Source organism: Taudactylus pleione, unplaced genomic scaffold, assembly GCF_031769625.1.
Source record: "Taudactylus pleione unplaced genomic scaffold, aTauple2 ptg000256l, whole genome shotgun sequence".
NCBI classification, from domain to species: Eukaryota; Metazoa; Chordata; class Amphibia; order Anura; family Myobatrachidae; genus Taudactylus; species Taudactylus pleione.
Window position 1 is genome coordinate 24,451,562 of NW_028284658.1, and position 13,549 is coordinate 24,465,110.

A 13,549-nucleotide genomic window follows, 5' to 3' on the forward strand; every position below is an offset into this window, starting at 1 on the left:
GAGAGATAATTATACAAATCAAAAAGATGAATATATTGTAACTGTCCATGATGAGGAGAATCCCCAAAACATGACTTGGCAGGGTACTTGAAACATATGAGTGAAGAGATATAAAATGTTGAACATGCATTACTTATGAAAAAAAAAAAAAAAGTTGCTACTACATGGGTCTCCACTATAATGCTATATTTGACTGTATTTTATCCACTCCTCCCAACTGTCCTGATTTTGCCAGGACTGTACCATACACAAAAATTGACAGAATTCATCTCAAAGTTATTGTTGTTAAAAATATTCAGTAACAAGTAAAGGTCGGCACTCCAGATTAAATTAAACAAGATTAGTGGTAAAATGACACAACATTTCGTGCTCGCAGAGGAACCGAATGATTGGAATAAGAGGTGGTTTAAGCACCTCTAGTCTGGGATCCACTTGTGTGTGCATCACATGTAGAGTGTGATCCTATCAAGTTAGGGTGTATGATTGTTTGGGGTGTGTTTGTATTTAAGGCTTTGGCTTGCTGGGCCAAAGCCTCTTTTTTATTGCTGACTTTCCACCCTCCCTCTGTTTTTCAGATTAGATTTGGTGGCTTGTGGCGTTGACTATTTTCTCTTGAATGGTCACCAGTCTCGGTGCAAGCTATAAATGTTTTGGTTGCGCTCAGTTTCGTTGAGTGGTTAGTTGGCTGCACCAACCTGACGGGGCAGCATCACCACCCTACTGGGAAGGTAGTCAAAAGAGAAAGTTGAGCGATTATGAGTGGTTACCTTTGTTGTCTTGATGTTGTGTTGTGTTGATGCATCTTGGGCGATTTCCACCTGCAATGCACTGCTTTGGTTTTTATTGTACATTGTTGGATTGTGCTTGTGCTGGCTGTCCTTTCTTTGATACCAGGGCTGGAGTAAGAGGAGGGTGACAGGGGTCCCCACACACAGGTGGGTCCCCACACACATGCCCAGTGACGTGATGACTAGGGGTACAGGTGGACTGCTGCGTGTGCTGCTGCATGATCAGCACGGCGCAGGCAGATACCTGTACGGGGACAGTCCAGGGAACCGTGGCGCTCAGTAACTTTATTGAACTGAATCAGAATAAACTTTATTGGCCAAGTATACAACATATACAAGGAATTTGACTCAGGTAGCTACAGGCCAAGTACTCAATTAACACATCATACATACACAGTATACAGAAACATGAGATATATGCAGAATAAAAATCTTTAAAATAAAACAATTGCACAATGATGACCTGACATTTTATTAAGAATTTAGCAATGAAATTGCCTGCGGAAATTTTTTTTTTTTAGATGTCTAGAGGTCTTAACAAGACATGATCTATATCACCTTTGTGACGGCGGTAGTTGGAGCAGAAAGTGACCAGGATGAGCGTCATCTGCCATGATATTACCAGACCGCTTCCTAACACTAGACAAGTATAACTCTTGAATAGAAGGAAGTTTCGTCCCAATTATCCTTTCTGCAATCCTAACTACTCTCTGTAGTCTGGCCTTATCTCTTTCCCTAGCTACACCGAACCACACAATTATCAAGGTACATAGAACAGACTCAATTATTGACGAATAAAAAAGTATCATCAGTTCCCTTGAGAGGTCGAATTTCCTAAGCTGCCGTAGGAAATACAGCCTCTGATGCGCCCTCTTGACGATAGCGTCAACATTTTTCTCCCATTTCAAATCTCGGGTGATAATAGAACCCAAGGATTTGAAAGAATCCACCACCGACACAATAACGTCAGCTATAATCAAAGGAGATACACTAACAGAGTGTCTTCTAAAGTCAATAATCATCTCAACTGTCTTGGTTTAGCTCTAAGTTATTCTGGCTACACCACTGCGTCAACCGGTCCACCTCTCTCTTATAAGCGGACTCGTCCCCGTCTTTTATCAGTCCGATGACTGTAGTGTCATCTGCAAATTTCAGAAGTTTGACCAAGGGATTCCAGAGGTGCAGTCATTTGTATAAAGAGAGAAAAGCAGGGGAGAAAGAACACAGCCTTGGGGTTCCCCAGTACTGATCCTCCATACACTTGAGGTAAACTTCCCCATTTCAACATACTGCTTTCTATCCACCAGGAAATCTCCAATCCACCAACACGTGGATACCGGAATCCCAATTTCATAATTTTAGAAAACAAAATTTTGGAAACGATTGTGTTGAACGCTGAGCTGAAGTCCACGAACAGGACCCTCGCATAATGCAACCCCATATTGACTGCATCCTCCACCGATCTATTTGCCCTGTAGAAAAACTTCAGGGGGTCTAGGCGGGTACCTGTCGACCACTTCAGATGGTTCAAAACCAATCGTTCAAACGTTTTAATGACTACAGACATCAAAGCAATCGGTCTGTAGTCATTTAGGCTCGTAATAGAATCCTTCTTAGGGACCAGCACAATTAATGCAAGAAGGAACCTCACACTTCTCCAGGGATCTATTAAAGATACCAGTAAAGACAGGGGCAAGTTGATCAGCACAGGTTTTCAAGACAGATGGTGACACTCTGTCCGGACCAGGTGCCATCCTGGGCCTCAACCCTTTGAACAATCCAGCCACCTCTTCCTAACTTACCTGCAACCCTGAAAGACTACTCCTGGTTCCAGTTAAGCCAGATAGAAGGGGTTCATCTGCTTTGGGGAGGTGGGGGGGGAGGAAGTCAAAACCAATGTTATGACCAGAACCTGCTTTTTCAAATCTGCAAAAAAACCCATTCAAATCATCAGCCAATTTACAACTCGTGACAGTAGGGGAGGGTGCTGGCCTATAATTAGTAATAGCCTGCATACCCCTCCATACTGACACAGAATCATTAGTTGAGAATTTCCTTCTCAGCTTTTCTGAGAAACCTTTCTTCGCAGCTCTGATCTCTTTGGCTAGCGTATTCCTGGCCTGTTTATACCGAACCTTATCTCCACTACTGATGCCTCCTCTTTGGCATAGCAAAGCTGCCTAAGCCTACCTTTAAACCAGGGGCTGGCTGGCAACTTTTAGCCTGGGGGGCAAATGCATGCAGGCGGCCCTGGCAGAGGAGTAGCGTGTAGCCAGGGTGCCCGAAGAATGTGCGTGCTAGGGCGCCCCCCCCCTCAAGTGTTCCAGGGAGGAGACGGGTCCATATGGGATTAATGTAAGGTGAAAATAAAGATTAGGGGCAGCCCCCTGTCGTAGTGCCCATATGCAGTGCCCCCGTGTGCCACAGGAGAGAACACCCTTATGCAGGCCTCCAGTAGTGCCCCCAGTAGTGATCCCCCTATGCAGTGCCCCTTGTGCCCCCACTAGTAAGCCCATTATACAGTGCCCCTAATAGTGGTACCCCCTATGCAGTGCCCCTTATATAGTGCCCCCAGTAGCAGTCCACCCCCCATGCAGTGCCCACAATAGTGGTAACCTTTATGCAATACCCCTTAAATAGTGGCCCCAGTTATAGTCTCCCCCCTATGCAGTACCCCCAGTATTGCCCTTTATATAGAGCCCCCAGCAGTGGTCCCTCGATGCAGTGCCCCCAGTAGTAGTCCCCCCCTATGTAGTGCCCCTAGTAGTAGTCCCCTCCCCCCATGCAGTGCCCCTAGTAGCAGTCCCCTCCCCCCTATGCAGTGCCCCTAGTAGTAGTCCCCTCCCCTTGTAGTGCCCCTAGTAGTAGTCCACCCCCTTGTAGTGCCCCCAGTAGTAGTAGCTCCCCCTTGTAGTGCCCCCAGTAGTAGTAGTCCCCCCCTTGTAGTGCCCCCAGTAGTAGTCCCCCACTTGTAGTGACCACAGTAGTAGTCCCCCCCTTTGTAGTGCCCCCAGTAGTAGTAGTACCCCCCCTTTGTAGTGCCCCCAGTAGTAGTAGCCCCCCCTTTGTAGTGCCCCTAGTAGTAGTAGTCTCCCCCCTTTGTAGTGCCCCCAGTAGTAGTCTCCCCCCTTTGTAGTGCCCCCAGTAGTAGTCCCCCCCCTTGTAGTGCCCCCAGTAGTAGTCCCCCCCTTGTAGTGTCCCCAGTAGTAGTAGTCCCCCACCCCCCTTGTAGTGCCCCCAGTAGTAGTAGTAGTCCCCTTGTAGTGCCCCCAGTATTAGTAGTCCCCAGTAGTAGTAGTCCCCTCCCTCTTGTAGTGCCCCCAGTAGTAGTAGTCCCTACTTGTAGTGCCCCCAGTAGTAGTAGTCCCCCCCTTTGTAGTGCCAGACCCCCCCCCAGTAGACACACGTAATATAAAAAACAAAAAAAACACTTACCTGAATCCCCGCTCCCGCCGTTGCCATCCGCTCCTCCGTCTGTCCTTCCCGGGCCGGGCCGCTTTGCATTATGGGAGAGACGTCATATGACGTCATGACGCCTCTCCCATTGCCCACTGCAGGAGCCGGAAGATGGAGCGGCTCCTGCAGTGGGCGCAGCAGCAGCTAATGAGAGTCTGACAGACTCTCATTGGCTGCTGATCAAACACACAGCTGCCGGAGCCGGCAGCTGTGTGTTTGTCACTTGTGTAGCGCTGACCGAACTCCGTCTGGTCAGCGCTACACACGCGGTGCAGTCTGTGTCACAGTGACACAGACTGCACCGGCCCGCGACCCGCATGACGCTGCGGCCCGCGGGGGCACATGGCACCCTGTCCCCCGGCCCAGCCCGCCACTGCTTTAAACCATGGCTTACTGTCATTAAAGGAGCAGAATGTTTTAGTTGGCACACACAGTTCCTCACAGAAACTAACATACTATGTCACAATGTCGGTTAGTTCATCTAAGTCAGTGGCTGTGAGCTCAAAAACACCCCAATCGGTGTATTCAAAACAGGCCTGGAGATCTGATTTAGCCTCATTGGTCCATCTCCTCACGGTTTTTACCCTAGGCTTAACTGCTTTCTGTTTCTGCCTGTAGGACGGGAGAAGGTGGACCAAACAATGATCAGAGAGCCCCAGCGCTGCACGTGGAATAGTACGATAATAGTGATCCAACGTACCTTTGTCTCTGGTTAGGCACTTAACATACTGTCTATACCTGGGTACTTCTTTACTCAAATTTGCTCTATTGAAGTCGCCTAACACAATAAGCAATGAAATGTGGACTCCAGATCATATTTCTGAGTAGCCAAATGATGCCATGCTTCATTAACACATGCTTGAGGGGAATATATACTCCAACCAAGATAAACTATACAAACTCACGTGGGGAATAAAATGGTTTACAGTTAATGATAAATTACTCCAGATCTGAACTACAAGACCTGTGCAGCAGTGTAACATCCTTACACCAACCTTCATTTATATAAAACCAGATCCCCCCTCCCTTTGTTTTTCCAGAGAGTTCCATTATGCGATCTGCTCTATACAGACACAAACCCAGCAAATACACTGAGTCATCAGGAATAAGCTCTGAGAGCCAACACGGAATAGACGATCCAGAAATGCCAGAACTAGCTCTTCCAAGAAGCAATAAGAACTTGTCAATCTTATTAGCCAGGGAGCGGACATTTGACAACTGCACCGCCGGGAGAGCCAACCGGTGCCCCCTCTGCCTCCACCTTACCAGAGCACCAGCTCGCCTCCCCCTCCTGGTCTTCCTCCAGGGCAAGCCATAGAATATCCTTGAACTGGCTGTGGCTGATGCAATAACATTTATTTTGTTTAATCAGTGAAAAGCACGTGACGTCATTACATCATGCAGCGCTGCACCCGTTGAAACAGAGCTCGCAGCCGAGGAGCTGTGCTGCCGGAAAACACATAAGGTAAGTGTGGGGGCTGGGTGCTGGGGAGACACTGGGTTGGGAGAAGCACTGGGCTGGAGAGACAGAAGGGGTCTGTGAGGGGGTCACCAGGGGGGCACCGTGGCTGTATTGGAGGGGGACAAGGTAAGGGACTGATTTATTGGAGGGGGCCCCCACAACTTAGTTGCTCCAGGGCAGGGCCGAAACTAGGATATCTGTCACCCGGTGCAAGGCAGCAATTTTGCGCCCCCTCCCTTCCTGTTCCTGGAGTTTGTCCTTGCTCCTCAATAAGGCAGTGCACTACTCAGACGTCCCTGGTATAGTGACTTACATTATTCCACACACCATAATGCCCATTACACATTATGTCACACACTGTAATGCCTATTACCAAAGTACCACTTACATATTTGGCCGACACCATTTTATACCCCACAGTAATGCTTCTAATTACTTTAAAATACCTGCTCGTTGCCAGGGGGTTTATGCTCGTTGCCAGGGGTTACATGCTCGTTGCCATGGGGTTTCATGCTCGTTGCCATGGGGTTTCATGCTCGATGCCAGGGGTTACATGCTCGTTGCCAGGGGGTTTCATGCTTGTTGTCAGGGGATTTATGCTTGTTACCAGGGGTTACATGCTCGTTGCCAGGGGTTACATGCTCGTTGCCATGGGGTTTATGCTCGTTGCCATGGGGTATATGCTCGTTGCCAGGGGGTTTCATACTTGTTGTCAGGGGATTTATGCTTGTTACCAGCGGTTCCATGCTCGTTGCCAGGGGTTTCATGCTCGTTGCCAGGAGTTACATGCTCGTTGCCATGGAGTTTATACCCGTTGCCATGGGATTTATGCTCGTTGCCAGGGGGTTTCATGCTTGTTGTCAGGAGGTGTCATGCTTGTTACCAGGTGTTCCATGCTCGTTGCCAGGGGTTTCATGCTCGTTGCCATGGGGGTTTATGCTCGTTTCCAGGGGGGTTTGAAGGGAGAAGATGCAGCTCTCAGCATCCTCTCCCTGCAGCGCCAGCATTCCCGGCACTTCCGGGAACGCTGTGTGCATTGCGCTCTGCTAACAGACACTAGAGGTCCAGTAGGACCTCTAGCATCTGTCTCTTCCTTGGCGGCGGCCATTTTTGGATGGCCGTTTTCAGCAGAGTCCACGCAGACGGCTAGTCTGCATGGAATCTGCTGAAAACGGCCATCCAAAAATGGCCGCCGCCAAGGAGGAGACAGACACTAGAGGTCCAGTAAAGACCTCTAGCATTTGTCTCCTCTTTGGCGGCGGCCATTTTCGGATTGGAGAGTCAGATATTTCACCCCCCCGCAATACCCACCCGGTGCACGTGCACCTCTAGCCCCCCCCTAGTTGCGGCCCTGTCCGGGGCCCCCACAAGCCTTAATCTGGCCCTGTTTACCACCATATTTTTTTCTTCTCTTTTATAAATAGCTGGCACAATTATTCTGCCAAATCTTTGTGTCCGTGTCTTTGTTATAGTCATGGTTAAGTATAGCTATGTTACGCGATGTAAACACATGACACCCTCAGTCGATAGAAGGTTATGTGAGCCAGAAACATTGTGTAAATTTGTTCAATAAACACTAATCCTGTTTAAAAATCTTAACCTGGAATACTGTCCTATATTTGTTCATACATATACTGTATATGTTTATGTTTCATGATTCCCCTTGTGTTCAAGTTTTGGGAAGAAAAGACAAACTTGCTGAACAAGTGATATATTTTCTCCCAGCCATGGAACAACCTTGTTTTATTCTTTTAAAACCAATGTACTAAGCTTATACGTTTTTCAATAAAAAAAAATATTTAAGATTATATGATAAATTAGAAAACATAAAAACTTACATAATTACCCTGTGTGTTCTCTAAACAGAATTTAATGTTAGAGAACTACTGGCCCAAAAAGCTTTATATATCTGTGCAGTCCAGATTCCCTAAGCACCTTCCAGAAGAGGCCTGTGCTGTGTTTCAAATTGCTAAATGTATATTATCCGCACCGTAACCAAGGACAACGCTTTGTAGCTACCGACATATGCAGGACAGCTGGAGTTTGAAGACAGTTTATTGTCCTAATTAATTTAATGCTGAAGTGTTAAATATGCAGACAAACTGCAGAAGCGCACTGGTCTTTACGTAAAGTATTGCACTTAAACCACAAATCTGTCAAATGGAATCTTAAAGGGACTCAATCGTTAAAATGTGTTATAATCAATTTAACCCAACTATTTATCTTCCAGGATTCACAAAGCAATATCTATTTATTTTCCACATTTCTACATAGACTTAAGGCCTGATTCATTACGGATCGCTAATGCCATCAGAGCTGCAATTACGCACGCACTTCTGCTGCAAAAATATGGTAATGTTTGCAACTACTCAGCCAGCATAGAGACGCCAACTACCGCTTTCTCACATCCATAAGGCCTCACAATCCTGCGTATACATCAGTAACATCGGACCCTCACACAGACTTACACCAGGTCTGACATGTCTCAGAAATTGCAACTTTTGTTGCACTCAGTGATTACTCAAGCTGCATATGCCGACGCAGCACTATTTTATGCACGCCCATGTAACGGCATTCAAATGGGCAGGCATTTCTTTGACCACTCCGTCTTCTTCGACCACTCCCTTGTCATCACCCCCAAACATTGATGCCCCGTCACTCTGCGATGATCGCAATGCTATCGCAATCCTAACCTGCGCGCAAGCACTGCGGTGCATACGCCTGCGCAGTAGAACCATCTGCCGAACTGCATATGCTGTTGCAATTGCCATCCGTGATGAATAACATAAGCAACATCTTTCTCCATTAATGATCTTTTGCAGTAAATTGTTTTGTCTACTGGTCCAGCTCCATGCTATGCTGTTCTGTTTTCCATAAGATAACTGACTTTATTATTCATTACTACATGAAATAAAATTGTGTAAATGTAAATGGTGTTCATTTTTAGCCGCAAAAATATTACATTCTAAAATACCTATTTCGCAGCAAGTACCTTTAATTATTACTTCTTTATAAATGTGTTTCTTGACTTTCATCTTCAAGTACCTTCAAAGGTCATGGTTTGAGGATGCACATTATCATGCAGAGATTAATTCATATTTTTTACTGTGTAATTATCTTTTTTTTTGCACACGGAAATAAAATCTGAAAAACCTTCCTGAGGGTTGAATCTGATTGGACTGCTGCACATCACTTCATACCAAGTGGCCCACTGTAATGAGTTATATCGTTCGGATACAGCAATTCACTTGGACAGCCAGAAACTTTGGCCCTGATTCAGAGCTGAACGCTCTGAGCAGAACGCTCGCTCTGAATCAGGGCCGTCCTATTTAAATGTGGAGCGGCCTTATGGACGCTTGCATAGCTGTGGGTTACCACCCACAGCTTATGCGAGCGTCCATGATGATCGTCGCGATAGTCAAGACCATCGCGACCATCGGGCTTGCGACGAGACTCTTGCGGCAGGGTCTCGCTGCCGCAAGCCCAGGAGTGATTTTGGCTCTATCAAAGCCAAAGTCACTCCCACTGACATCATTACTGATGTCAGTGGGGCCGGACTCAGACGGTAGGCGTTCCCATGGGAACGCCTCCGTCTGGCCGTCACGCCCCCGGCACGCCCAGCAAAGGGGGCGTGCTGTCAGTCACCATCGACAGCACGCCCCTTTTGGTGCGAGACCCCGAGCGACGTATTTCTCATCGCTCGCCGGGTATCGCGCAAGCGCATGACGGAGCTCCCTCCGTTGTGCGCATGCGCATTCTCGCAATATCGACCCGCTTGCGAGCGGGTCTGAATGACCCCCTTTGTGCCCTGAGTAATGTGGGTCATATTGGGAGGAATGGTAATGCTTACATTAAACTGTGATTTAAAAAAAAAATAAAAATCATACTTATTGCCTTTATTTTGATAAATATGGACCGAAATCTCCTGTAATTCTCAGACATTGTACAGCAATCAACTATGGCAGTGGTTATCAAAATTTCTTTTCCACGGCACCCCTAGGCAAAACGTTTCTTATTGAGAAATGCAGTAAAAAAATGATTAAACTAGGTCACTTGCGCTTACCCGTCATCCTTGTGTTCAGTTATAAGGTGGTGGATAGGGTTGCACTTCTGCTTGGTCCTGGACCACCAACCTGTGGCTTCCCTGCAAGTGACCTGCGGCACCCCAGGGTGCTACCACACCCAGTTTGGGAACCACTGAACTATGGGATATGTAGTTTAAAAACAGAGGCTGAGTGAAACTAACTTGTATGTTACCATGCTGGTGGTTATTATTATTCAATAGTATAAAGTTCTGCAACTCTGCACAAATTAAAGATACAAAATTACATTAACTACCAGCTGTTTAAAAGGAGGAAATAAACCCATTACGGTCAGATAATGTGTGTTTTTGCTATATTAATTTAACCTGACATGCATTATACTGCAACAAACCACTAACTTCAATACAAACAGTAATATTGCATAAGATGTAACAATCACTGCTTACGTTGACTAGTATGACAATAAAACATTGCTCTCAAAAAGCCACCATTTGCCAAAAAGTTTCAGAAGTAATGCAAGGACTGTCTTCTAGGGCTCACAATCACCTTAGATAAATAATGAGCCTTTGAGCAACATAAAGCTATTGTTACTTTTTTGTTGCATGTTTATGTCACAAACACTGCCTTATACATCTTAATGCATAAGAAAGAACTAATGTAAACTAGAAAAGTTTTTACGTTAGTAACAAGAATTGACCTCCAAATTCTCTGCACCTTTCTTGGCCTCAGATAATTCAGAGAACAGCACAGTCAGTACAGGCCCTGTAAACAATATTTTTTAGCTCTCGCTATGGTTTGTTTTCTCTGGCAACCTTACGTTTAGAATGAATGCACGGCTTGTGTTGCCCTGGTTAATAGCGTGGTTCATGGATTCCGGAGCAGGAGATCATTGGAGAGAGGGAGGGAGTGTCAAGAGCTGCCTACTTGTTGATGCAGGAAACCATAACAGAGACAACAGTCTACCTACTTCTAACAAAAGTAGTAGTGCTGGATCAATATGCTGATCAATAAAAATTTGTCTTCTACATATTAAACATTTAAAACAAAAAAAAGGGATATACTGTATTTCCTCAAAATAGGTATATATACATATATCAAACTATATATTGACCACATGACATAATGTTTGTAAAAGAAGGAAACAGTGTTTGGTCAAGGCAATGGTGGCCTATTCTTTCATGGCAAGAGCAAGTTTAGGACTACATAAAATTACTTTTACCAAAAACACTTAAAAAAAGATTAAGGGGTCTATTTATCAAGCAGTGTAAAGCGTGGAGAAGTGGACCAGTGGAGAAGTTGCCCATAGCAACCAATCAGCTCCTACCTATTATTTCATAGACTGTACTTGATAAATGCTACTTCAAAGCTGATTGGTTGCTATGGGCAACTTCTCCTCTGGTCCACTTCTCCACGCTTTTCACTACTTGATAAATAGACCCCTAAGGTTTAATGTAATCTTAATACAGCTTTTTTTGTATAAAGCAAAACACTAAAGTTATTGGGGCCCCTATTCCACTGGTTTTGATATATAATGACTACAAGTGTTTATTGCATGGTGAGCATGTCAAATTTAGAAACAGAGATGGCCAAAGGAATCACTGGCAACTACACATATAACATGTGGCTTGTGGGTCAACAAATCACACAGCAAAGATGGAGCATGTGGTGTAAGGCAACACAAGCTGTCGCAGATATGTGCTTCAAAGTGCAAAGTATAAGTAGCTACAAGCTCTAAAAGTCAGACAAGGCTTATATGTAAGTACAAACTGACCAATGAAGGCTAAATGAAAGGTTGAAGTCACGTAGAAATACATTTATTTTATTCTTTATTCCCATGTAATTTACACACAGTGGAGGTGGGGATTTACATGAATACAGGCTCAGCCCACAGCGGTTTCTACTGTGTATAAGTTAGTTTTGCTAGCATTACCTGATGTGTTAAGTCCAACCATATTCAAAGGGCAGATTAGATGGGCCAAGTGGTTCTTATCTGCTGTCAAATTCTATGGGGTCTATTTATTAAGCAGTGTTAGGAGACAGAGTGAAAAGTGATAAGGAAGTGATAAGGTGCCAGCCAATCAGCTCCCAACTGTCATCTCACAGGCTGTGTTTGAAAAATGACAGTTGGGAGCTGATTGGCTGGCACCTTATCACTTTTCACTCTCTCTCCTAACACTGCTTAGTAAATAGACCCCTATGTCTCTATATTTAGTTCCTGTTTTGACCACAGACATAAACGGTTATCTAGCTATCAAGGTTTCCTTGTCACCCTGGGCTTGCGCAATACACCCTCTACTGGTGAGATTACCATTGTTATTAGCACATATCTATGCACACTATGGATGGGAGGGGAGCTTGACCTTATATTTAACTGGTTTTTACAATCAGGACCACAGAACTTATGAGCTGCTACATGAGTGAGTTGGTACATCTTTCTCACTGCTTTCATGTATACTCCATCATGTCCAGCTGTGGATAAAATTGCTATTTCATTATTATTAGTACAATAGCATGTCACCTCTGGCATATTCCCTCACACCTTTCACAGTTGGAACATTTTAAGGGAAAAATTTGGTAAAAACAGAGTATATTCATGATAATATAGAACAATTGAATACTCTGATCCCATTCTGGTAGATCTTGGAGGCAGGATTATAGGCCATGTAACCAGAAAACAAACGGTAGCTGAAGTGACCTACAGATCATTGAGTAATGATAACAGCAGTATTTACAACTTACTCGATCACCCCGAGTGATAATAATCGAACTCTATATAACCAAGCTAGACAGACAGCTTTTGGAAAATTTCCTGCTTCCCTGGGCTCACAACAATATGACTCTGAGTAGACAGAAATATTATCGCTGCCGTGAGGAGTCTGCACATATGGCAAAGCCTTGGCACACATGCATTCACGTAGTCGCTATCAGAAGCCCCACAACTTAAACCTTGTCTACTATTCTCAAATTATTTAAAGATTATTACAGAATTCACATAGTGATTTTCCAGAAGATGATGTACTCCACAGTCCACACTCTGCTTTTTTGTAAGGACAATCATTCTAAATACAACCAATCACAGAGGGAATACCTGGAAGGGGATGTCACGGAAACCAATGTAAATGAGATATGATAAGATTAGCATCTGCCTCTCCATAAATTTCTGGGGCTGAATGGCCTCTTGGATGATCAGTACAAAATTCTTCAGCATAGATTGGTAACAATATCTTAAATTTGTATAAAATTGTAACGGTGGAACACCATTGCATCCACACAAGTAACCCTCACTATATTAGGTAAAGAAGACACTTTCTAATAATGGTATGACAAAAGTTCTGGTCACAAAAAAAACAAAACAGTTAATTTATCTGGAGCACTTCTCTTTTGACGGTATTAGATTAGTGACATGCAATACAAAGCCTGTCAATAAGACTGTGGCATCCAGGGCCCTGCGAGCAACTTCACAGGACCAGATCTGTACATGTGCAGTGCCGCTTCTCCACACCCGCAGATCTCAAACCATCAATAATATTAATGAATATCAGAGCTCCGTACATCTCTTAATTGACACCACACCTCCAAGCTACCTTCTTTTATATCTAACTTTGGGCCTGATTCATTGGTGTACGCTATTACTGCGATTTTCCTAATTTTTCGATTGCGATATGCTAATGCAACAGCTGGGACGCCCACCAGAACCATCGCAGCTGTCCACAACTGCATACACATATGCAACATCAGATGCAGATCAGGCAAACATCAACTCCTAGAGTGAGTCTATGGTCACTCAGAATGGCTGCCAT

The 13,549-nt window shown here is 44.8% G+C and overlaps 1 protein-coding gene across 1 annotated transcript in view; it reads right to left on the reverse strand.

Annotated features, from left to right (window-relative positions):
* Window positions 1–13,549, reverse strand: part of WNK4 (WNK lysine deficient protein kinase 4) — a 261,150-nt gene that overhangs the window by 64,069 nt on the left and 183,532 nt on the right. The gene's annotated exons all lie outside the window — the stretch shown is intronic.